Source organism: Apodemus sylvaticus, chromosome 18 (assembly GCF_947179515.1).
Source record: "Apodemus sylvaticus chromosome 18, mApoSyl1.1, whole genome shotgun sequence".
NCBI lineage: Eukaryota > Metazoa > Chordata > Mammalia > Rodentia > Muridae > Apodemus > Apodemus sylvaticus.
Window position 1 is genome coordinate 44157651 of NC_067489.1, and position 24929 is coordinate 44182579.

Sequence of the window (24929 nt, forward strand, 5' to 3'; positions counted from 1 at the left end):
GAGAGGACTGGACCCTGACTGTGTTAATAACCAGGCTCATCCTTTAGATTGATTCCCCTTTCTTCCCTTCCTCCCTCCCTCCCTCCCTCCTTCCTTCCCTCCCTCCCTCCCTCCCTCCCTCCCTCCCTCCCTCCCTCCCTCCCTCCCTCCCATAATGTTAGGGATAAAAACCAGAGGCTTTGTACATTCGGGACAAGTACCCTCCCTGAAGAACACCTTAGCTTGACTGCTTTGTTTGTTTCTAAGGGGAAGTAATACAAAGACGGGAGAATATTTCTTGTGCTGTCTTTGGTCTTGGATTGATTCATTACGAAGTGAAGCAATTCTGAGTCGGTTTATAATACTCAAAGTGAAGAACAGGTTAGGGCAGTGCCTCGAGTTTGGATAAGGTTAGGGTGGGGGAAAGAAGAACAGTGAAGACCTTAGCAGGGCAGACACTTGCAGGATGGGACTTTCTTCGCTGGGGGAGTCATTTGGCTTTTCCTCTTCGCAGTTGCTCTGCCTCCTTCCTCAGACTACACAGTGCTAGCCACAGACTGGCAGGCGGCACACCTCGGGTTTGGGCTTAAACACTGGAAGACTGGAGGAAGCTCCTTGTGTTATGCACTCCTGCAGTGTTCCCCTTGGCTGTGGTGGTCAGCTTGATGGGCTGCAATGAGAGCATTTATGAGGTATTCGCTGAACTCTTCGCTGTAGCAATAAGACGTGAAGATCTGACTTGGAGACCTTACCTGTTTCTGGGGCTTATTTCAATTTATTTCATTTTACACTCAATTATAAATAACTGCCTTTTGAAGCCAGTTATGTATTCCAGAGGGCAGTGAAGTGCTTTTCACAGGGCAGAGCGAAGTGGCTTGCCTAGACACAGTCCTCAAATGTGGGTCGAGTTGAACCGTGCCGGTTGATCAGTTCTCCAGTTCTTATTACCTGTCCATTATAGGTGAGGGATAATAGAGGTCATGGCCTGTGCTTCCTGGAAAGAGACACAAGAGCAGACTGCGGGTAGGAAGGCCCCCCAGTCACATCTGTCTGTACACCCTCTGTCTGAATTGGGAGTCTCCTTCCTCCAGCTCACAAGGACCCCTTTAAGGCACAAGGACCCCATGCTCTCTTGAGTAACCATGCTCACCCAAGGCTGGCAGTCATTTCCCAACATCTGTCTGTTGCCCAGTGGCAACGCTTCTCTTACTAATGATGGTTCAAATGCACGCTATGCCTCCTCACTCTTGTCTTTCTCCCTTCTTATCTTTTTCTGGAGACTATTTTTTCCTTCCTTTTCGCCCGAGGATCATCTACCTCTCAGGCTTAGTTCAAATGTCTCCTCTTCTTTGAAACCTTCTGGGGACCTTCATTTTTTCTGAGTTTTTATTGTAAGAAGGTCCATCTCTTCCCAACGCAGTTTCCAGACCATCCACCTACGGACAACACAGGGTGGTAGTCTTGTGAGATGCCTGTACATTGGTGGGCGTGAGTGTGGCACGGAGCTTGTGCTGGTCCGCTGTTTTAGATGCCCACAACGGGAATGCACTGTAGCAGGAGAGGACTCAGTGGACTCCAGCGTCCCCCAGTAGGATTCCCTAGTAGCACCTTTAGGGCATCATGGCTTGTCTTGGTTTGGCTGCACCTGCCTCTTTCACTGAACCTGGGAGCCATCTTTGGGTCTTTCACAGAGCTCTCCTTAATGCTTGATGCATGGTACTTCCTCTTCATGGTGCATGAGTCAATGACGGTTTTTTTTTTTAAAGAAATGTTCAATAAATTCGTAAGCTTGCTAATATACTTTGAATTTCCTGGATAATGTGAAAAGAGTAGACTGGTTCCCTTCTTAGCTTTTATGCTTATGTGCAACTGTTTCTTTCCTTATCAGCCATCCGTGGCAAATTTATCACAGCATAGAGTTAATATGTTTATGCGCCTTCCCCTCCCTGTCCCATCTGTTCCCCAAAAGGGATTCATCTACTTCCTTATTGATTACTAATCAGTAGATATCGTTATGCACAAGGTGCTATGCTTGATAAGCTGAAAGGGTGTTCAACAGTGTGTAAGGTCAGACGCTTGCGCATAAGGACTTTGTACAGTGATAAGCCTGCCTTCAGGTCCGGGGTGTGAATGTTGGTGTCTTTAGGTGGGAGGAGTCAGAGGAAGAAAGGGTTGGGAAGATGGGATGGAGGTGGGTTACAGTGGCCGGGTGAGACTCTCAGTCTACATTGTGCAACTAGTCAAAGAGCTTGAGCAAGGAGGTGTTGGGGACATTCATCTGGTCATCCCTGTTCAGGGCAGGGGATATACTTCTGTCCCATGGATGCCTTCGGGCTCTCTGTGGAGAGTCTGTACTTGTCTCCTCTCAGTTAGGTAGAGTTTGCCCTGTCATTTGATGTCTCTTTGAAGAAATCTTAGAGGAGATCCGTTCAGATTCACAGTAGTTCTGCATGATTCTAGTAAGATTTTTGTTGATGGGCGAGGACTGTAGACATGCTTACAGGTTCTACGTGGGCAGCATTCAAATCTCTGTGTGGTTGACACCAAACCCAAGCTGTTTCTACCATGTTAGATTGTAATAAGGTGAAAGAAGGAAACTGCTGTGGATTTAAAACCTTCTAAAGCTTTACTTATTTATTCTGGGCACACTCCACACTGCATGTGCAGAGGTCAAAGGGCAGCTTGCGATAGCCAAGTCTCTCCTTCCACTATTTGGGTTTCAGGGATTGAACTGGGGTCATCAGGCTTGGCAGGAAGTAAGTGCCTTTGCGCACCGAAGCATCTCGTTGTGCCTCACTGTGGTTTTGAAAGGAGTTTGCTTCAGAGGAGAATTTGGCAACTCTGCAGTGCACACCACTTTCAACTTTTGGCAACCATTTGGAAATTGAGAGGCAGTGAGTATCATTTAAAAGTATGCTAAGGCACTCCTGCTTACAGGCAAGAGACGTGTGTCCCTGTGTCAAGAGAGATTCTTGTACCTAGAAGAGGGAGCCATTTTAGCTCTTTACCGTTGGAATTCATTGGTGATGATGATGGTTTCTCCCAAGAATAGACTCAAGCTCTGAAAGTGCTTTTGTTTATAGTTCACCTTTTTATCTTGGAACCAAGCTTCATCTGAACGTAAGGCACTGTGTTAGATGTGATGATGATGATAATGATGATGATGATGACGATGATGATGATGATGATGAAATTAACAACAACAAGTGGATGCCCTTTCCTAAGTGATTACTAGAAGGGCATCTTAAAGGAAACCTTTAAAGGAATTTTGGCAAGAAGGAGGTGGTCATGAACTTGGATGCTAATTGAAGAAGGGGATCATTTAATCTCCCAGGGGGCAGTGCAGCAGCCTTTTTTCTACAGCAGGTGTTTCTCTGTATCTGCGAAGCCATTTGATTTCACTGCATTCTGTAAGCAATAGGCATGAAAAAAGATAGCAATGAACAACTTGAAGCTTTTTGCAAAGTTTTGGTAAGTTTCAGTGGCCCCTCTAGTCACCCTGTTCTTTGGCTTTTCTAATGCATGCACTGAACATATTAGTGTGGCAGATTGCTCCCCTCCAAATATACCCTCAATCCTCTTTCTTTCTTTCTAATGTGTGTAGGTGTTGTGCTTGCATGCATGTCTCTGCACCACATGCAAGCCTAGTGCCACAGAAGGTTAGAAGGGCGTGTTGCATCATCTGGAACTGGCATTCCAAATGGTTGTGAGCAGTCAAGCGGGTTCTGGGAAGTGAACCCAGGCCCTTGGCAAGAGCAGACAGTGCTCTTAACTGCTGAGCTATCTCTCTAGCCCCTGCTTTTCTTGTTTTCTTTGTCTTTGTGATCCCGGGAACTGAACCCAAGGCTTCATGGATGCTAAGCAATTGCTCTACACTGAGTTGTATCTAGCGGAGCCCTAAACAGACCTTTTTATAGATCTGTTAAAGACGGCCGTGGGTCCCTGAACAGCTCAGATCTTTTAGCTTCTGCCTGTACACTGCCATGCTGGCTTTCTCAACTTCTGAGTTCATGTCTACCCTTCCTCCTCAGGTATCCTCACCCTTTTCTTAAAAAGCACATCTACTAGGATTAGTACCACACGCGCGCACACACGTCCTTTCCTCCTTATTTCTGTTTTATGTGTACAGGTGTTTTGTATGCACGTATGTCTTTGCACAACATGCATGCCGAGGAAAGAAAGCAGAATGTTTCAGATCTCCTGGAACTAGAGTTACCAATGGCTCTGAGCTGCTACCCGGGTGCTGGGAACAGAACCCGGAACCTCTGGAAGAGCAATAATTGCTTTTGACTTCTGAACCATCTGTTCGGGCCTGTTAGGTTTCATCGTAATTTGTTTTTTCCATATATGGCCTGCCCATGACTTACGATGGCTTGGTTTATGATTTGTTGACTCAATAGTGATATTCATCAGTATCTTTTCTCATGATTGTTGGTAGTGCAGCTCACCACAGTTCCTATTTAGCTAGCTACAGGACCACAAGAAGGTCTACCAGCATGCTGCAGTAAGCTCTGTGGCTGAACCATGGCGCATACGTTAGGTATGACAACAGATCATTTTCAACTTGGCCAGGACTCCCTGGGGTGCAGCCTCCCACCCACGAGAGCTGCAGAGCATCTTGCCACTTTTCGGGTGTGTGTGAAGACAACGCAGTCCTTCCTATCTGAGCTTGCCCATGCCAGAGCACCTTCATTTCAGAAAAGGAAAGAGATGTGCTAAGTCGTCCTCCTTTCGACTCCTAGAACAAGAAGCTATATCTTAGGCCTCCTTTTCTTTCTCCTGTTCTGTGAGGCTCTGAATGTTCAGAGGAGATGTGGGTTCTGGGGAAAACACATTTTTCACATAGAGAGAAGACTTGAGAATACAGCAGGAGCTTGAATCCGTATGTTTGGAAGTCTGGCTGTGGTACTTGCTTTCCTGAATTGCCCAAACTGTTGTCATCTAGGGTCTGGGTCTAGGGGCCAAGCACATGAGGTGCCCCCAGCGTGGTTTTAACTTTCCCTAAAGACAGGTATAGAATTGTTCTAGAAAACAATTATTTTAAAAGCGGATGGAATAAAATAAAAATATTGGATTATTGTTATATCTGGACAATAATTTGTTCAATCCCACACAGCTTTTTAAAAAAAATCTTTTTAGTTTTGCAAAATTATTACATTTGTAGCTGCAACAAATTCAATGATAATTGTAGTTTTTTTATTTTTTTAAAGAAAACAGGTTTCACACACAACTAAATTACTTGAAAAACATTCCTGGAAGTGACATCATTGAGATTCACAGTGTCATTTAAAATTTTTGGTGTTTATTGCCAAGTTTCTATCAGGAAAATTTGTACCTATTTATAGTCCATAATGCATGCGAGATGTAAAGTATTCTAATATATTTCCTTTTGTGTGTGTGCATGCATGCATGCGTGTGTGTGTGTGTGTGTGTGTGTGTGTGTGTAGACCAGAGGACAACCTTGAATGCAATTGTTCAAGTACCCTACAACATAATTACAAAGACTTATTTATTCTTATTTTATGTGTAGGAGTGTTTACCTGTGTGCATGCATGTAAACCATGTGTGCACAGTACACACATGGAGAGATGGCACCAGACACCCTAGAATTAGAGTTATAGACACTTGTGACTTGCCATGTGGGTTCTAGGAACCAAATCGGAGTTCAGAGGTGTCCTTAATCTCAGAGTCATTAGTCCAGAAGAGAGGTTTCCTTGACTGGGAAAGAATTTGGATTTTGAGACAGGTTCTCTTATTGGTTGGCTCCTTCATTAAGTCAGACTGGCTGGCCAGCAAACCCCAAGTATCCACACACACACTCATGTAAAAAATACATCTCAAACAAAACAAAGCAAACCAAAACCAAAACCAAAACGAAAATAATCCAACAAACCTCTGGTCATAGGGAAATTGTAAGTTGGAAAGTGTTCTTTTGGAATCAATCAAAAGTCACTTTGGAGGGCAAGTCCCTGGTCAGTGTCTTAACCCTCCCTCTTTTCTGCTGGCCACCAGGCCATGAAAGGCAGGGGACAGTGCTATGGTCTTCCTGTGTTTCACCAGGGAAGCTCAAATGGACAGGGTGAGTGTCGGGTCCCTCACGGCTCACCCCTTGGCTCAGTGTGATGGACACCCTGGGGTGTGTGGGATTTCACACTCTAAAGGAGAGGCCACAGTGGGATTCAGGCTCTAAAGCCTTGCTCCCTTGACTGCTGGATTTGTCGTGATGGATTGCAAAAAAGTTTGTTTTTATCTGCACAACCCTGAGGTTACATAAGGTTACAAGACTTCCTCTTTTAGGAAAAGTCCCAGACAGTTTGCTTATCTTCTTGTTCCGTCTGTGTTTGTGGGTGATTGCAGCTTTCCTTGTCCTTCCTTCAACCTAAACAAAGCTAAATGCGTTGGGCCCAGTGAACACTGTGGCCTTCTGTCTTCTGTGTGATATGTAAGCTTGGGAAGATGATACATTTCAGGTACCAGACCCTGGGAGACACTTGCTGGAGCGAGAGGCACGGCCAGATACCCCATTTCCCAGCATTAACGTTTGAGGGCCCACAGGGCACACGTAGGGAAAAATTGTCCCGTGGGGGATTTCCTGTTAGCAGTATTATTCTGAAGGCTTAAGATCGGTGTTGGTTACCCAGTGCCTATGCTGATGGAGTTTGGTGTCCATGCATCAGGCGTGTGTGTGTGTGTGTGTGTGTGTGTGTGTGAGAGAGAGAGAGAGAGAGAGAGAGAGAGAGAGAGAGACATAGACGGAGACGCAGTCAGAATCTTCTGTTGAAGAAAGGTAGCAATGGTAGTGACCTCACAGGGTAACATCACTGAGAAGTCATGCTGAGTTGAATGGCAGATAGGCAGTGCCTGGCCATTGCTATTGTGCCCATCCCCTACCCCAGGGTCACCTGAGGAATATGGAAAGCATGGTTTGGAGGAAAGTTTTATGTAATGTGTACATATATATATATATATATATATATATATATATATACATATATACATATACATACATACACACATTTATGTATATACACATGCATATATGTATATATGTATGTATATGCATATATTCACATACATACACAATATACATATATATACATATATATGTGCACATATACATATATGTGTATATATGCAGTTCAGTTCAGGCTTAGCTAGCGTAAGTGTTTGGGCTCTTTCAGGAGTCCTGAGGACCTCTCCCCTGATTCCCTTTGGTGTTACTGTCCTTCTGCCACCCTGAGTGGTGTATGCCCAGGGATGCCACAGAACATAAGTGCTCGCAGGGCTCCATTCTTCCCCCATTGCTGTGATGTCCTTCTCCTTTCCATCAGCATTGGATGATAAGAGACATGTGGCCAGGAAGCTTCCCAGGCTTTTATAAAAGAAGTGCTCTAAATCTTACTCAGCCTACCACCCACGTTTGGTTTTAGCATCACTCCATGGCGCTTGCATAGGCTTGAGGCTTATCCCAGTAGAAGCATAGATCCCAGTTTCCATACATGATATGGACCTCGCCCAAATGTATACAGAAACAAATAATAATCTAATTTGTTACACATAGCACCCAAGTATATGATAGATTGCCTTTGTGATAACTTTTGGAATAAAACATTTATGTTTACTTGCTGGTTTGTTTGCCTGGTTTCTGTGTGTGTGTGTGTGTGTGTGTTGGTTTGAATAAGTATGCTGCTCACCCATAGACTCGTGTGTGAATGCTTGGCCCACGGGGAGTGGCACTATTAGGAGGTGTGGATTTCTTTGGAGTAGGTGTGGCCTGATTAGAGGAAGTGTGTTACTCTGGGGGCAGGCTTTGTAGTCTCTTATACACAAACTCCACCCAATGTAGAAGCCAGTCTCCTCCTGGACCAAGAGGGAGAACTTTCAGCTCCTCCTGAACCATGCCTGCCTGAACGCTGCCATGCTCCTGCCTTGACGATAATGGACTGAACCTCTGAACTGTAAGCCAGCTACAATTAGATGCTAGTTTTATAAGAGTTGCTGTGGTCACAGTGTCTCGTCACAGCAATAGAACCCCAACTAAGACAGTGTGCTATGGTGTGAGTGTGGAGATCAGAGCACAACTTTACAGAGTCTATTCTCTCTGTCACAATGTGAGTTGTAGGAATTAAACTTGGGTTGTTAGCCTTGGTGGCAAGTGCCTTTACTTGCTAAGTCATCTTGCTGGCCCTGAAGAAGTATTAAAGCTCATGGAGAACAAACAAGGGCATGGCAAATGTCATTAAAAAAAGAAGCTCTAGGACATTTTGAATCTTGTTTCATTCTTATTTTATAGATGAACATTTCATGACTTAGATGAACGAAAGAGTGTACCTTTATTCACATGGCTAAGTAAACCTGATTCAAAGGAAGTGATCATTTAAATGGTTACTTAGGATTCAAATTTTGTAAAAATATTCAGGAAACATATTTTCTTACTTTCTAATAGGGACAGAGATTGCATTAAATTCTTGCATATTAGAACTAAAAAAATACGGTCATTCACTAAATTAAGCCTAGTATATTTGTACACACACACACACACATTTGTAATGTGAGGATAGTTTAACAACCAGGATGCCCATTTCCTGCACAGCAGGGAAACAAGTATATTCCAAGGATGGAAATAACTTGAGATCCACTGCCCTTATTTCTAACTCCGAGGGGAGAGAATCCTGGAAGTTGCTCTCATAACTCTTCAGGCAGTACAGCCTGCCCTGAGTGACATGAAGCTCTCCATAGCTTTCTCTTGCCCTGGTCAGTACAGTAGCTGTCTGATTTTGCTGCAGAATATTATTGTGCTGGTTTATGAGGGCCTGTCCTAGACATAGCTGGGGGTCCTGTGTTCTGTATGGTGTGTGTACCCTCTTCTTCTTTTCTTCTTTCTAAATTTAAACTGTCAAATGCTGAGACATTCCCAGCCCCAAAATCTTGGATAAAAGCTTACTCCAGCACAGTGGCTTTTCACAGTCAGAGGATCCTCCTATTCTGGTTTTCCAAGAATGACCCCATTTGTTTTCTTAGACAAAGTCTCACCTACGTAGCATAGGCTGGCCTCACTTTTGGATCCTCACTTGCGGATAGTTCTTCTTAATATCTGTTTCCAGAATAGCCACTTATCTGTGCCATAGGTGCCTGATTTGTACTTAAACTGTCCCATTTTGGCCAATAAGTTACATGGTCATCATGCTGACCACCCTGAATTATTGGTTATAGGCACCACCGATGAGAATGATTAAGTTCTTGGTGAATTTCTATATATGGAATTTAAAACAGGCAAGACTGATATCTTGTAAATCTAAAATAATGTAACATATTATTTATAAGAAGTAATTAAAAATATATTCCCTACTCCCTTCTTCAGGAGAATTTTCTACAGCAGATATCGATAGATAGATAGATAAAATATATTGCCTATTAATTTGCCTTTGCTCGCCATCATGTTTGATGTTAATGTCATACTCCTTTGACTATGGATGCTTTGCATTTGTGGAGATATACATGTATAGGTATATACACACACATATACATACATGTAGTTTTTCCTATGCATGTATACCTCTGAAGTTTAACTATGAATTAGGCACAGTGGGATGCTAAGAGGATATTAAGAGTAAGTGCTAGAGAGAGCTCAGAAGTTAAAAGTGCTTTCTGATCTTCCAGAAGACCCTAGTTGGGTTCCAACATCTTACAGCCACCTGAAGTTCCAACTCCAGGGGATCTGGTGCCATTTTCTGGCTCTTTGCAAGTTTCCTGCACATATCCACCCCACCTAGACACACACATACACACAAATAAATAATACAACGCCCCCCAATGTCAATAATAAAATAGAACAATTCTAACGATATACTATAATAGGTTACTTTAAATATATGAATTGTTTGTTTCTGGAACTTCCATTTAATATTTTCAGACAGTGTGTGACCTTCAGTAATAAAAATCACAGAAACAATGGATAAGGGAGGCAACGGTAGTAAATTACTTGTTATTTATTTAAAAATATCTATTAACCTCTGGCTTTTGCCCTTGCCATATACTATGAAAGACTTGGTTTTGATCATGGAGATTTCTTGACTGTTGGAGCACACAGATTTGTGGGGGCTATCCTTGGGAGGGCTGAGAAATCTTGTTTAGGAAGTAATTTTGACACTAAATCAGAAAACTGAGCAAGCCAGTGTATTCCTCACTTTTTTTTTTTACTAGATACTATGTTGCCATACTCACTAAGTAGACCAGGCTGACCTTGAACTCACAGAGATCCACCTGCCTCTGTCTCAGGGGTTAGTTGTTGTTTCTGCTGTGACCAAATACCTGGAAAGAATCCAGGGAGGAAAGGCTTATTTTGACTGACATTTGGATATAATGTCATACGGATACATTGTATTTAGCTACAATGGATAGTTTGTTGAGGCAAAAGGGCATGGTGCTGGAAATGGCTATTTGTTGCAACCATAGTAGTAAGAGGCTGCTCACTCGCATCTGGATAGATCAGGAAGCATCAAGGGAACAGGAGGTGGGGCTGGCCTAGAAACCCCAAGTGCTACATATAGAGTACTTCCTCCTGCTGAGTGCTGCCTCCTTAGGGTTCCAAAGAGCAAATCTCCTAAACTTCCCCAAACCGCACTGACAGCTGGGAACTAAGTTCACACACAGAACCAGTGGTGGACACGTTCTCAGACAGTAGCAGCAAATGAAAGCACACTTACACTCCCTGCCGCTGGCCCCGCCCCAGCAGTTTGGGAAGCAATGACCCACACAGGGGCTGGAAGGGAGTCAGTGCATGTGACACCAGTGGGCTTTCAGCAGACTGACAAGATCGTAACTTGTGTTTTTAGAGAGAGTGTTCTGGCTGCAGAGCCAATGGCTGAGCAGGCTCGTGGGTGGTGGAGGGCAGTCGGGATGGCTGCTTGGTACAGTCTTTGTAGAAGGCAGCCATTGTTCCTGAGTCACTGGCTCCACTTTCCGTGCACACAGAGTCTTAGCTGTTCCCCCCAGACAATGGTTATATGTACTCCGCTTGGTTCTCTGAGGTCAGCGCAGTGACTGCAGTTTCCAGCCTGGCTGGAACAAGTAGAACTGAAGGTTCATTCAGGCTTCCTTCTGCAAATGAGGAAAAGTTGCAAATGAGAAACAGAGAGTGCAGCCCTTACTCGTGGTGGGCCTCTGTGGAGCCAAGTATCTGAAAGGCTGTGCGAGTGGCAGCTTCCCCCATGCTCCAGATGAAGGGATAATGGGAAGGACAATTTTAGGGGCTGGTGGAAAATAGAGAGGTTTTTGGAAATTGACTACTAGGGCTCGGTGTGTGTGGGGCTTCTAAGATATGCAACCTGTGGTGCCTGCCCAGCAAGGGATGCTCTTTGTGTTTTTCTTTGTTACCAAATTAACCTATATGAGGCCACTCAATGCTTCTGAGAAATCAGTGGTGTTTTAAAATGTAAAAAGCTGCTCTTTTGTTTCTTTTAGCATAGGCATCTCACTAGAGGTACATCTCTGATGTCTAAATTTGTGGGACTTCTCTAAGTAAGCAGGCAAACCCCCTTCCGTCATCTTTTTAATTTTTCCTGCATAGTAACAGTTTTAAGTAAATTATGAATGGGGACTACCTATCTTTCCCAGGAAAAGAATCTCAGAGACTCATTGACCAGGTAATTGTGGCTTCATTGGGTCATCCCTTAAGCCAGGCATGATAAGTGGGTCATGATGTACAGTGCCTGGAACAGGAAGAAACAAAAGTTTTACTGAGGCATCCCAGAAAGAGTTTTCTAGGGTTGGTTATATTTGCAGAAATTTTTCTTCCTTCCTTGTAAATTACTTATATACTTTGCAGTTGTCTTCTCTGCCAAGTCCTTTCCTTTTGAACTAATTTGAGACTTGTACTGAACTTACAAGAATAGTAAAGAGAATCCTTTTTTTTTTTTTTTTTTTTTTTTTTTTTTTGGTCAACTGCCTCCCATCTCCAGGATCCTCAGAAAGTTACTCTTAACTCTGATGTCCCATCTCTCCAGCATACTTGAGTCTTTCCTACATCAAAGACACATCACCACAGCATGACCACCAGCACCAGGAAATGCTCTGGTGCATTGGTACCATTAATCCACAGGCCCATTCAAGTTTGCCAGATGTCTCAATAATGGCCTTTGTGTTGAGTCTGATTCAGAGCCAGGCATTGCATTCAGGAACCCTTCCTTTTTAATCTGTCCTCAGCTTGCGTGAACTTGACATTTTTTTTTTTGACAATTAGAGGCTATTATCCTATAGAATATCTGCCAATCTGGCCTCCTAGGGCATTTCCTCGTGATGTTATTCAGGCCAGGCACTTCCAAATCACATCCTCACGGGTGTGATGCTTTCATCTAGCATCCTTGTGGGTCACACACGACTCTGATTTGTCCCTTTCCCGATGATGTTTGTTTCCTCGCTTGATTAAGGAGCTGTTAGCCTTTTTTTTGTTGTTGTTGTTGTAAAGTTAGTCCCCCCTTTGTAGTAAAAATATTTTGTGAGAGAAACTTTTAAGACTATGCAGAGGCCCCACTTATCAGTCTTTTCCCTTACAAGTTAGCATTTACTAATCTTTCTCCTCCCCCTTCTCTTCCTCCTCATTCTCTGCTCCTCCTCCATCTTTACAGTTATTGGGAGTATGTGCTGGGATAGGTGTGTGAAAGTCGTAGGGCAACTTGACGTGGTCCATTCTGTTTTTCTACCGTGTGTTCTGGCCCATTCAAGACTGAACTCAGGCCATCAAACTTGGCGGCAGGTGCCTCTACCTATTGAGCCATCTCACCAGTCCTGATTACTGTTTCTTGAGACAGGATCTCATGATATAGCCCAGGCCAGCTTCAGAATCAATATGGAGCCCTTGTAGGCCTTGAACTTGTGATGATGCTCCTGCTTCAGCCTCGCAGGTGCTGGAGAACAGGCTGTGCCTGCCAACGTGCCCTGCTTTTCCGTGATGGTCCCTAACTGAAGAATTACTGCTTTGCTAGGTACCGAATGTTAATGCCCAGTTCCCATTGTTGGGTGGTTGACTGACATTCTTCTTTATGGAAAAGCTTACTCTCTGTTAACTTATTCGTGGATCCTTGTATTTTTGTTATTACTTATTTGATGCTCATATTCTGTCTGATTTGGCCAGTGTGGGCCTTTTAAGCTGAAGTTTGCTGCTATGTCTCTCCCCTCCCCTCCCCTCCCCTCCCCTCCTCTCTCCTCCCCTCCCTTCCCGTCTCCTCTTCTCTTCTCTTCTCTAGTCTTCTCTTCTCTTCTCTTCTCTTCTCTTCTCTTCTCTTCTCTTCTCTTCTCTTCTCTTCTCTTCTCTTCTTATATGTTCTGTTATCCTTTGAAGACCTTATTTTTCTTTTTGCCCCAAGTAAGTAAGCAAACACTCTGGTTAAGGCTTGTCTTTTGTGTTCCTTGGCCTGGCCTTGGGATCAGCCATTGTTCTAAGAATCTCTGGTTCTGGTTAATGGAGTCTTCAGAAACTAAGATTTGAGCAGGGCATTGTTCTGGATGTTTCTGTGGCTCATCCCAGATCCTTTGAGAGGACATCGATAGACAGCACATACACACATGGACGTCCATGTATATTTCCATGTGTATTTCCAATGTGTATATGTGCATACTTACATGAATATGCTTTTCCACATCTACATTTATTTCTGTATTTTTAAAAGAGATTTATTTATTTGATGTATATGAGTGTTCCATCTGCATGTACATCTGCATGCCAGAAGCATCAGATCCCATTACAGATGGTTGTGAGCCACCATCTGGTTGCTGGGAACTGAACGCAGGACCTCCCTGTGTTCTGTCTGTTTTTATTCTGTATTTGTCTAGCTGTGTGTACGTTACTGTCAAGTCTGTGTTTGTCTAACTGCAGCCGGGTTGCCGTCCTTGTCCCTTGACTCCCGTTGTTGCTCCTGTACAAGGCTGCTGTCTTCTTCTCCCCCTGCCCCCATGACTTTCCTTCTTTCATATGCAAGGATTCTGCTGCCTTCTCTCCCTGCTGAAGCTTGTTCTACACCAGTCTCCATGCTCACCACCTCTTCATCCATGCCTACTCTACTTCACACTCTGCTGACCACAAACGGTGCCACTGAAAGCAACAGAAATGGATCCTCTCAATTCTGGAAGTCAGAAGCCTGAAATCAAGGTGTTGGCCAAATGACTTCCTTCTGCAGTCCTGAGGGAGACGCTGGTGGGTGCGTGCCTTGGTTTTCTTCTAGTGGTTGCTAGCAGGCTTGATTCTGTGGTTTGTAGATGGATTATTCCAATCCCTGCCACCCCCCATCTCTCTGTCTCTCTTGAGTGTGTCTAGATGTCATCTATAGAGGAAGACATCGATCATGTGGGACTTGAAGAATGAGCCTTTTGGGGCTTATTCTATACCACTTCAAATGTAATTATAAGTGCCTGAATATACCACCCCAGATAGACTTCTTTGGTACTTTTCAAGGTGATTACTCTGGGAAACTCAGGTATTATTACACAGGAGTAGGTCTGGGAAGCTCTGTAAAAGTAACCTAAAACATGTAAAAGAGAAAAAGAAAAGATGTATTGGAGAGAGTGTTAGCATCAGAGAGGGTTGACGTGACCACTGTTATTATCAAGACTGTATCTGGCCAACAGTACTTTACTCCACACACACACTTCTCCATGTGTACGTAACCATAACCCCACATAAGCCTCAAATGCTTCTGTAGCTCAAGATGTTATTTACACCTCAATCACCTGCTTCCTTTGGGGCTTGCGTTCAGTGGGATGCCTGTGTGTATGGTTTAGATAGGGTTTCAGATAGGGCTTCTCTCTTCTTAATCTGCCTTATGACATCTTAATTTGTAGCCCAGCCAAAGAGTCTAGAAAAGTAGAAGAAAACCCCATTTCCTTCCCTAAAGTAGGTAGGTCTACTTTAATTCAGGATAGACTCCTTTTAATGTGGGTACATCTTCAAAGATATCCTTTTTTTTTTTTAAATCATACTCACAGTTTTTGGTAGATGAGAATGTTGTGGGGCTGGGAGGTGGGGGGAGACTTTTCAAGCTTGTGTTTCTGTTTGCTCTGCTCTGCTGAGTGCACTCTTGGCTTAAGTTATTTACATAAGATGAGAAGGAAGGAAGAAGGCAGGGAGAGGGGACCTCTTTCCTGTGTGTTCAGGAGGGTATCCTCTAGAGATAAGACCTGTTTTCTCATCTAAAGTCCAGGCCTTCTGCTGTTATCAGAACAGTCTAGGAAGCTCAGGGCTCAGAGTGAGCACAGGCGAGCATCCGTTTGGAAGACGTTGGGCTTCTGCCTTCAAGATATTGTAGACTTCACTTTGTTCAGGAAACGTCTGCACCTTCTGTGCTGGCCACTTTAGTGTTAGGGGATGACCCTGTCCCCCAGCTGTCTGGTTTGAAGCCAAACAACTATCCCTTGGTTTCAGTTGCCAGTCAAGTGTGTGTCCTAAGGATCACAAGTGTCATTTAGCTGGAGCATTTGGGATGGGCCAGCCATGACTGTCACTAACACAGAAGTAGAAGATGGCTCTGTTGTCCCATGACAACAGTCCCTTTCCACAGTGCCCAAGGGAAGCCTGCTATGTAACCTGTGGTGCAGAGCCTCCAGTAGTTTATGCATGATTTTTAATTACTTTGACAGCTGAAAAACCTGCGTTTTCGCATTACAATGTTTTGAACATTCCCATACAAATCATACTTTGGCATTCTGTCTTGTTAGGGTTTTAGTGCTGCGCGCAGACACCATGACCAAGGCGAGTTTTATAAAGGACAACATTTAATTAGGGCTGGCTTACAGGTTCAGAGGTTCAGTCCATTATCATCAAGGCAGGAACATGGCAGCTTCCAGGCAGCCAGGAGGAGCTGAGAGTTCTACATCTTCATCTGAAGGCTGCTAGCAGAATACTGACTTCTAGGCAGCTAGATGAGAGTTTTAAAGCACACACGCACAGTGACACACTTACTCCAACAAGGCCCTCCAACACCTAATCCAAACAAGGCCACACCCTCTAATAGTGCCACTCCCTGGGCAAAGCACATACAAACCAATATACATCCCCAGTATCTCATTATTCGACTCTGCCACACTTTATTTAAACATCTTCCAGGAGACTTGGTATTTCTTTCAATCAACTTAATGCTTTAAAAGTATAAACAGTGTTCCTTAAGCATTTTTGTTTTTCTTTGACAAAGCCTTGTACTTTCTAGAAAAGTGTTCACTGACTAAGCCACATCCCCAATCTTTCCTTAAATATCTTTAACCATAAATTTTGTATCTGCAGAAATTAGTGGTTATTTGCGAAAAGCTATTTATTTATATGCTCAGAAGTTAGTTATCATAAACTTGGAGGAGGTTTCATTTTTTTTTCAGGAGATAAAAATGGAATTATAAGATCTTGGCTGCTGCTGCCCTCTGCATTTGGTTCTGGAAGTAGTATCCTAGGAAGCAGGTGTCGTTGACAGTGGCCGCCTGACAGCTTTTAAGTTGTGGAGAGAGTAGCAGAGAGTTTTATAATGGTAGGCTGATTTCTCATCTACTAAATCCCAATTCTTATCTCGTGTACGGTATAGACATAGAGAGAAGCTACAGGTTCACCCTGCACTTATAACATGCATAGGAGCCAAGGAGGTCTCCCCTGGTTCCCATTTTGCCTTTGGGTACTTAGCATATGCTGGAGGTATGGTGGCTAAGACACCAAATATCATCCCACATCCTGCTTAAAGGCCACTTATCTTACACCAGGATAAGGAAAGACAGTGCTGGGCCCCACGGAGATCATGACTCATTAAGACATTCCATATTAGGACAAGATAAATGGATCCATGGCTATGAGTGCTTGTAGAACAATCTGAGGACCAGAATTCCTATCACAGCCCCCCACACAACAAACCTGTGCACACTTGGAACCCCAGCTCCAAGTGGGAAAGAGACAAGAGGATCTTGTGACCCTGCTGACTTCTAGCCTAGCAAGAAGGCACAAGCCCCAGGGTTGAGGAGAAACTTTATTTTAAAGGAATAGGCAGAGAGGAAAGACACCTGACTCCTCCTGGGCTCTATGTGTTACACACAAGCACATTTACCTGCATACTTGCACGCACATGGATAACTTAGATAATAATTGTCTTTTAAAAAAAATCTCATTAAACCTTGGGCTGAGGATGTGGTTCAGTAGCCGGTCGTGTGCTCCACGTATGAGGCTTCTGGGCATGGTAGCACACTTTTGTAATCTTAATGTTCAAGGGGTAAAGGCAGGAGGGCCAATTTAATGTCAGCTTTGACTACATAGCATGAAACTCTTCTTCAACAGCAATAACAACACCCAGGAAAGTTCCATGTTGCTGAGTGTTGAGTGATCCCCAGGAGACTGAGTCAGGAGGATCAGGTGTTTGAGACTAATCTGAGTTATATGGTGACATATTGAAACCCTATTTCTAAGCAAAAATCCAAGTTGTCAAATTAATTAGCTGTGAACCAGGCAAGATGGCTTACTATCAGCATCCAGATAATTCAGAATGTTACCAGATTAGGAAGGCCCATGGAAACAGTTGGAACTCCACTGGCCATAAAAGTCCTTGGGAGGTGTGATGGTTTGTATATGCTCAGCCCAGGGAGTGGCACTATTAGATGGTGTGGCCCTGTTGGAGTAGGTGTGTCACTGTGGACATGGGATTTAAGACCCTCCTCCTAGATGTCTGAAAGCCTTCTGCTGGCAGCCTTAAGCTGAAGATGTAGACCTCTCAGATCCTCCTGCACCATGCCTGCCTGGATGCTCCCATGTTCCTGCCTTGATGATAATGGACTGAACCTCTGAACCCGTAAGCCAGCCCCAATTAGATGTTGTCCTTTATAAGACTTGCCTTGGTCATGGTGTCTGTTCACAGCAGTAAAACTCTAAAGACAGGAGTAGACGTTCAAATCTTCCTCAGAAAGCCTTAAGAAGTCTCTTGGTGTTGTGAAGTGCAGGTCAAGCAAAGTGCTTGAAGAGATCTTTAAGTGGTTGAAGTCGTTCTCAGGCTTGGGAATCTGGCACTCTTGTGAAGTGCTCCTAATTTTGGAGTAGGAAGCAACGTGGCACCCTAGCTTCTTCTTCTCCATATCAACTGGCAGGAGGAAGAGATGGGCAGATCAGAAAGGTGCTTTGTGGCTTCCAGCGCCTTCCATAAGTGTTAACGTGAAGTTAACATCAGGGCGGTGGAACATTAGTTTTCTGTGGGACTTATGCTCCTGGAATAGCTCTCCAGGTTAATCAGAAACAGGGCCAGGCAGGACACGTGCTTCTCCTCTTCTGCTTTCATTCCTTTGAGAACCTGGAAGTGCGTGCACTGGCCAGGTGACCCTGCTTTAGGCAGGAAGTTACATTGTTGAAGCAACTAGAGAGTGTACCCTAGTGGAGTGATGTAATGGGGAAAGCCTCCTCTGGCTCGGTCCTCTTCCGGTTGCTTAAGGAAAGAGATGGAAGGAGGGAAGAGACTTGCTTCTTAGCACACAGAGAGCGGGGTAATACTGTTTTCCTTTGGAAAATTACAAAAGCCAAGCTGTGGTTGGACAGGGTATGTGGCTGCTTTCTGTTCATCTCTATTTTCCAGGAAGGCACCAGACGGGAGCTGGATTAAGGAGATTGGAAAATGGCTTCCTATTCAGTGAGCTCAGCCCCTGGGGCTGACACTGGGTTTGTTACTGTATCCTCCTGCCCCACCTGAGGCCCCTGCAGCACAGGTTCCCAATGGGGGTCAGATGGTGACATCCAGGCCTTGTGGATCTAAGTTTGGCCTGCAAGTGTTTATGTGTTCCTTACCCAGATGGGAAATGATATGGATCTAAGATGACTGTTCAAATCTCAGCTTTAATGACCAGGAGTGCTGGAACCTTGGACACTTTGTATAATGCCGAAGGCCTGCTTCTTCAGCTGTAGAGTAGAAATCACAGTAGCACCTTCATGCTGGTGAAAACACAGAGCCAATGGTCTTTACACCTATAACTTGCACAACACCACTAAGCATTTGGACTTGGTAGCTGTTGTTACTAGTCTTCCGCTGAGTGTGGGGAAATGCTGAACTTGACAGCGGGACTGTTTGTAGGAGCTTGCAGGTGTAGACCAGGATCACTTAGTTATGCACACTAAAGGTCCTCCATTTAGCAACAGGTTGTGTTCTAAGAGGTGACTAAGCTTGTAGAATGTGACTCAGGCTGTTTCCAAACCAAGCTTCTCAATAGAGTCTACTTTCAATGGCTAGTGGCTAGCCTCTTCTGTCACCTCCACAGGGCTGTCAGGACAGATGTTTTGTTTGCACCGTGCTTCTGTGGGTGACCCTGACTAGGGAAGGTTAGATCTGACTTGGAAACTGTCTTTCATTCTTAGGTGAGGTGTTAGGTGCATATAAGTGACCAGTAAGTAGCTTATTGGACCCTGTAGATAAAGTCGATTGTTGCAAAAGTCTGCTGGGTAGAACCGATCTATAACTTCTTAGGTGCAATGTGTAAAGCTGTGGTCATGGTCATATGTATTTACACATATAGCAACCTCAGTGCAGGCTTCCAGCTCCAGGGGGCCTCTGTCTTGATGGGTTAAAGCATAGAAAAATAAAATGAACACTGGAAGGCAGTGTGATTGTATGTTAAATAACTGTCAGAGCTTGTGTTATGAGTTCACGGGGTGATTTTTTGAGTCCTGTGTTGTAGGTTAGACATTGTAGAAGAGATAGCATTTGAAAATGTGCGCAAGGTTGATTGACTGTTTTCTGACTGGGCCTTTCCCAGAGCTCTAGTCTCATGCATCTAATTGACCATCCAATATTGTTTGGACTGTACTTAACTTGGGCCTCTTAACATTCGCCTCAGAGGAGCCGTCCTGTAAACCCAGTGGGGGTGGGGCCTCTGAGCAAATCACAGGGGCAGGAGCATCGCGAGTTACATACATTGTCAAGGCTTGCCCTGTAAGTTCTTGTGAGGCTGTGATGAGAACCACTTTCGGATATGACCACTGTATCACCTGTCCTGCCCCAAAAGACATTAGTGTCTTTTGAGCATACATATGGAGACCCTAAGGCAGTTTTGCTGTGTGTTTATGGTGGTCACACAATACTACACTTTATGATCAGAAGCTAAGTCAAACTTCCTTGGGTATTAGGATAGTCTGTGCCTAGAGACAGTGTCGGTTTTTTTGTTTTTTTTGTTTTTGTTTTTGTAAAATTGCTATGGTAGTATAATATCTTCCAAAAGGACCCAGAACTCATCTAATCAAAAAATTCTGTGTGGAAAGCAGGTATACTAAACTATATCTGTGTGATTCTCAGCATGGGAAGCCTGCTTTGGGATAAAGGCATTTTGGAATTTTAATTTCATGTGCATTCATTTTGCATTAGTCATGAACTTCATTTACCATTAGCCTCCTCCTGTCCTGTGACTCATTTGGAGATGTTTGTTAACCATCAGGGATGCGGAAGGCCATTAGCTTAATGGGCATTAAGTGACAGTGGTTCTCCTCCCTACCCCCACTTAGCGGTATATCAAAATTACTCCAGGATAATGAAAGTGAATCCTGTTCTTTGCCTTGGAGAGTCTTACAAGACTGGGGTTAGGGAATTCTCCTTCAAAGTTCGCCAGGTGATAATATTGCACAGTATTGTTTTTGAGACTGGAATACATGCAAAACAGAAAGGGTGGGTGTGTGTGTGGCTTGTAATGCTTCAGGGTGGCCGTTTACCTCGTAATAGAATTCATGATTGTGCTGCTTTTAACTTAGTGGAGAAAACAATGGACTGGAAATTCATTCTCTGTCTCTTGTCTCTGTCTATCTGTCTCTCTGTCTCTGTCTCTCTTTGTCTCTCTGTCTCTGTCTCTCTCTCTGTGTGTGTGTATTGCAAGGTATGGGTAAGTGTGCACCAGTGTGTACATGTGTATGGAGGCCAGAGTTTGCCATTGGCTTTCTTGAGATAGAATCTTTCACTGAACTTAGAACTGGTTCACCTAGACTGGCTGGCCCGCCAATTCCAGGGATCCCCCTGTCTCTGTCTACCCAGTGTGGGGACTACAGAGGTATGATGCCTGGCTTCTCACAGAGATTCTGGGGACTGGGTCCTCATGCTGTTTTGGTAAGCATTATACTTGAACAAACTTGAAACTTCTTCTTTGCATTTATTTTATGTGCATCTGTGTGCACCTGGGGGTGTGTATGTGCCCCAAGGGAGTGCAGTGCCTGCAGAGGCCAAAGGAAGACATCAGATTCCCAGGAACTAGAGCTACAGGTGGCGTGAGCTGCTCATTGTGGTGGTTCACCTCCAGGCTCTTTCTCCAGCCCCTGGAATGTATTATTCTTTGATGGATCTGACAACATACACCTTTTAAAAGTTTCGTAAAACAGCAAATTAGAAAACGAAGATGAAGTTTGACAAAACTTTGAAAGGATCAGTGTTCTATTGGTTTAGATAGCATTAGCTTTTTTTTTTTTTTTTCTCCCTATGTCTGCTGTGCCATCGAAATGACAAAACATCTTTCTGTTTTCATGGCTGGGAGTTGTTGACTTACTTCTCCAGGGTTCCCTGGGGATGTGTGGAGTGACATGTGCAAATGCCCCAGACAGAGACACAGGAGAAAGCCAAGAATGAGGGTCTCAATCATGGCAGATTGTCTGAGCTCTGAAGGTGATATTTCTGTGCATGCACGTCAGCTCCTGTGCATTCATTTCTATTTCCCAGTAGCATTTATCTATCTATCTATCTATCTATCTATCTATCTATCTATCTATCTATCTATCTATTTATTTTTGTCTTCTTTTATCCCTTATATTTGCCAATATCCTCTCTCCCTACCTGACCTCCACACACACACACACACACACACACACACACACACACACACACACACACTGTTAAGGGGCAGTTCAGCCTAAATGCAATTCTTTTTAAACTTTATCAGCCACAGTATTAATATCAGCAACGCTACAGCACTATTTATGATGAGGTTCAAAACAGGAGGAAGTTTCTTGCAACTTTGTTGACTCTGTTTGTAATGCCTTTTTATATTTTCTATCCTAGTCTCCAGTCCATTAAAATTAAGTTAAACCTGCTGATCATAAACCAAGAATACCAATCTTAGTAAAAACAAACAACAGCAAAAACACCAAACACACTGCACAGTGCCTCAGTGAGCTATTACCAGAGGTCTGAGAAGCACTGGGGCTTTGGCGTGGCCTTTGGAGGCAGAAAGATTTGGATTGGATCTTGAGCCTTGCCTCTTCTCTGAGGTCAGGCTAAGTAAGTGGCTTCATTTCCTCCGCTACAAGATGGAGATGAGAACCTCTACCCAGATGGCTTCTTGGAAGGCTAAATGAAGTCATGTGTGGGAAGCACTGGGGTCTGTAAGCTCTGGAATATTCATTCCATGGTGTTGGAAACCATGGTGGCTGTAGTTCCTCACCTCCTGCTTCTCCCCATCTGCGTGCTTCTGCATGGAAGTTCTTACACACATCAGTCTGTGCGAGGAGTCTAGAATATCATACAAGAAGTAAATGTGGGTTTAGGGAAGGATTATTTCATGCTAATGAAGAATTACTACTGGAAGTTTCTATTACATTACAGTCCTTTAACTTTATGATAATTTCCCCCTTTCTGTTTTTTAGAGGGGGCATCGTCCCCTCTTTTCTGGTCTTCCTCTCCCCTCAACCCCATTCCCCCTTTCTTATTGATTTTTTTCTTTTTAATGTATTTAACACATCTTTTGAGATGGGCTTCCTTTTTAGCTACTTTTACTCATCTCTAAAATGGAAATAACATTATCTGATGGTTAAGGCTATTGTATGTGCATGTGTTACTGAAGATTGGCCTTAAATACCTAGGATTTGTTTCTCCAGTGGTGGGTGACTCCGGAGCTCCATCTGAGATGCTGCCTGAGGCAGGATCTCAGTCCTCATCAGCACCACAGCCCTGCTCTGACCCTCTTTTATCTCGCCCAGCTTGTCTGTTGAACTCTCTTTGGCCAGACATTTCCTCTGATCCAATCTGCTCTTCCTCTGTCATAAATGCTTTCCTTGGAAATCCAGTTAATAGTGATTTATGTATTCCTTATGAACTAGCTAACTTAGTTGGCAATTAAGGCAGACTGCTCTCTGGTCTCCACTGCATCGTTTTATTATGATAATTACAGAATTATTAGTTAGCATTATATGATTTATGTCTCACATCCTTAGCTAACTTAGGAGTTCCCTGAGGGTAGCAATCACAGCTCACATATCTCCAGGTACACCTACCCCCACTACAGCCATGGGCACAAGCTGTAATCCTGTAATGCCTTGTCTTAAGAACTATCTGTTGAGGGTAAATGGGAACCCAGACAGCAGGTGCCTAAAGACCAGTAGGCTGGAGATATGGCTGTGTGACGTGGTAAGTAACAAGAACACTCAGGAGCACTTGGCAAAAATGATGTAGCTGCTGAAGAACCAGGGCGTGGCATGACCTTTGTCAGCTTCTAGGACAGAGACTCAAACCTAGCTCTTTCCTGCGTAATTTAGTTTGCATCTTTCTTTAATTGTGTCTGATAAGACTCATACTGTAGTGAGCCAATAAACTGTGTATAGAAAATTCTGGAAGGTTAGAGTTGTTGGATTTTAATTTTAATATCTGTCTGTCTGTCTGTCTGTCTGTCTTTGTCTCTCTCAACTCTCTGCCTTGGCTTCCGAAGTGCTGGGGTTATAGGGTGTCCCACGATGTTTAGTCTGTGGTGGGAATCTGTATGGTTTTCCCCCTCCAATTAAAAAAAGACTTGTTTTCATCTTTACTCTTGGAGGAAATATTGTCTGAGCATAAAAATTCACAAGGTGGTCATTTTTCTTTAATACTGTTTCTTTAAAATTAGTTTTGGCATTGTGTGTGTGTGTGTGATAGAGAGAGCACATGTGTGTGTGTGTGTGTGTGTGTGTGTACACGTGTGTACATGTGTGCCAGTGTGTGTGCATGCACACGCATGCAGCCATATTGCAGTTTGGAGATCAGGGGACGACTTGTAAGAGTTGATTCTCTCCTTCTACCATGGTCTTGTTGGGACTGAGCTCAAGTCATCTGGCTTGCTGGCGTGGCCTTTGCCTGCTAAGCCATGCTGGCCCAAGACTTCTTTCAAAGGCCTTCTGGTTTCCACTGCTTCTGTGAAGCCCTGACTTTGAATTTAAGGGTCTGGGATGTCTTGGGATTGGTTTTGTCTTTTCAAAGGTAACACATCTCTTGCCCTCTGGACGATTTTTTTCTTTTTAATTTTTCTCTGTTTTGGGCTTAGGTGTGGTTTATATCTGTGTTTGACCACTTGTGGTTTTCACTGACTTTTGATGTGTGATTAGAAAATGTCCCATTGTGGTATTCACAAAAAATTTGCCTCACTTTTTGTCTTGTCTTTCTTTGTCTTGACTTTCAGATTAAGCACAGTTTAAACCCTGCCGTTCTTCCATCTTCTTATCTTTGTACCTTCCAGCCTCACTCTGGAATTTCCTTTGACCTGTTTTCTGGTTCACATATGCCCCCACCTCCATCCAGGAACCAAAGCTATTTTTAGGCACATCCAATAAGTTCTTAATTTTAATGACATCCATTAATTCTATCATTTTAATTTTTTAAATTTTAAATTGTTTAATCATTTATCTAACAAAATGTTTCCACCTTTGCCTTTTGTTTTCCTAAACATGCTAGCTATAGCTGGTTTTAGAACTACCTGAGGGCTGGGTGTGGTAGTTTGTGTTTTCAGTCAGAATTTTGGAGGCAGAGACAGGTGGATCTATGTGAGTTTGAAGACAGTTTGGTCTACATAATGAGACCCTGTCTCAAATAAATGCCCGAAGATGTTTGGTCTTTGTGTCTCTGTATGCCATTCTATCTGCTTAAGGCCTGTGTCTGTATCCTGTGCATCTGTTTCCACTGATATATTTTTTTTTGCATTGATCTTTATATTCCTAATTATAGTGACTGACTATGGCGCCTTCA

At 43.7% G+C, this 24929-nt stretch overlaps 1 protein-coding gene across 6 annotated transcripts in view; it reads left to right on the top strand.

Annotated features, from left to right (window-relative positions):
* The window catches only part of Irf2 (interferon regulatory factor 2), a 102429-nt gene that overhangs the window by 21209 nt on the left and 56291 nt on the right, over nucleotides 1-24929 (top strand). The window contains exon 1 of one of the 6 annotated variants that reach the window (XM_052162687.1): nucleotides 7826-7937. The exons of the other annotated variants lie outside the window; for them this stretch is intronic. The gene's annotated coding sequence lies outside the window, so the exon portion shown is untranslated. Of the gene's footprint in view, nucleotides 1-7825; nucleotides 7938-24929 lie in introns of those variants that run through there. 6 annotated transcript variants of the gene reach the window in all.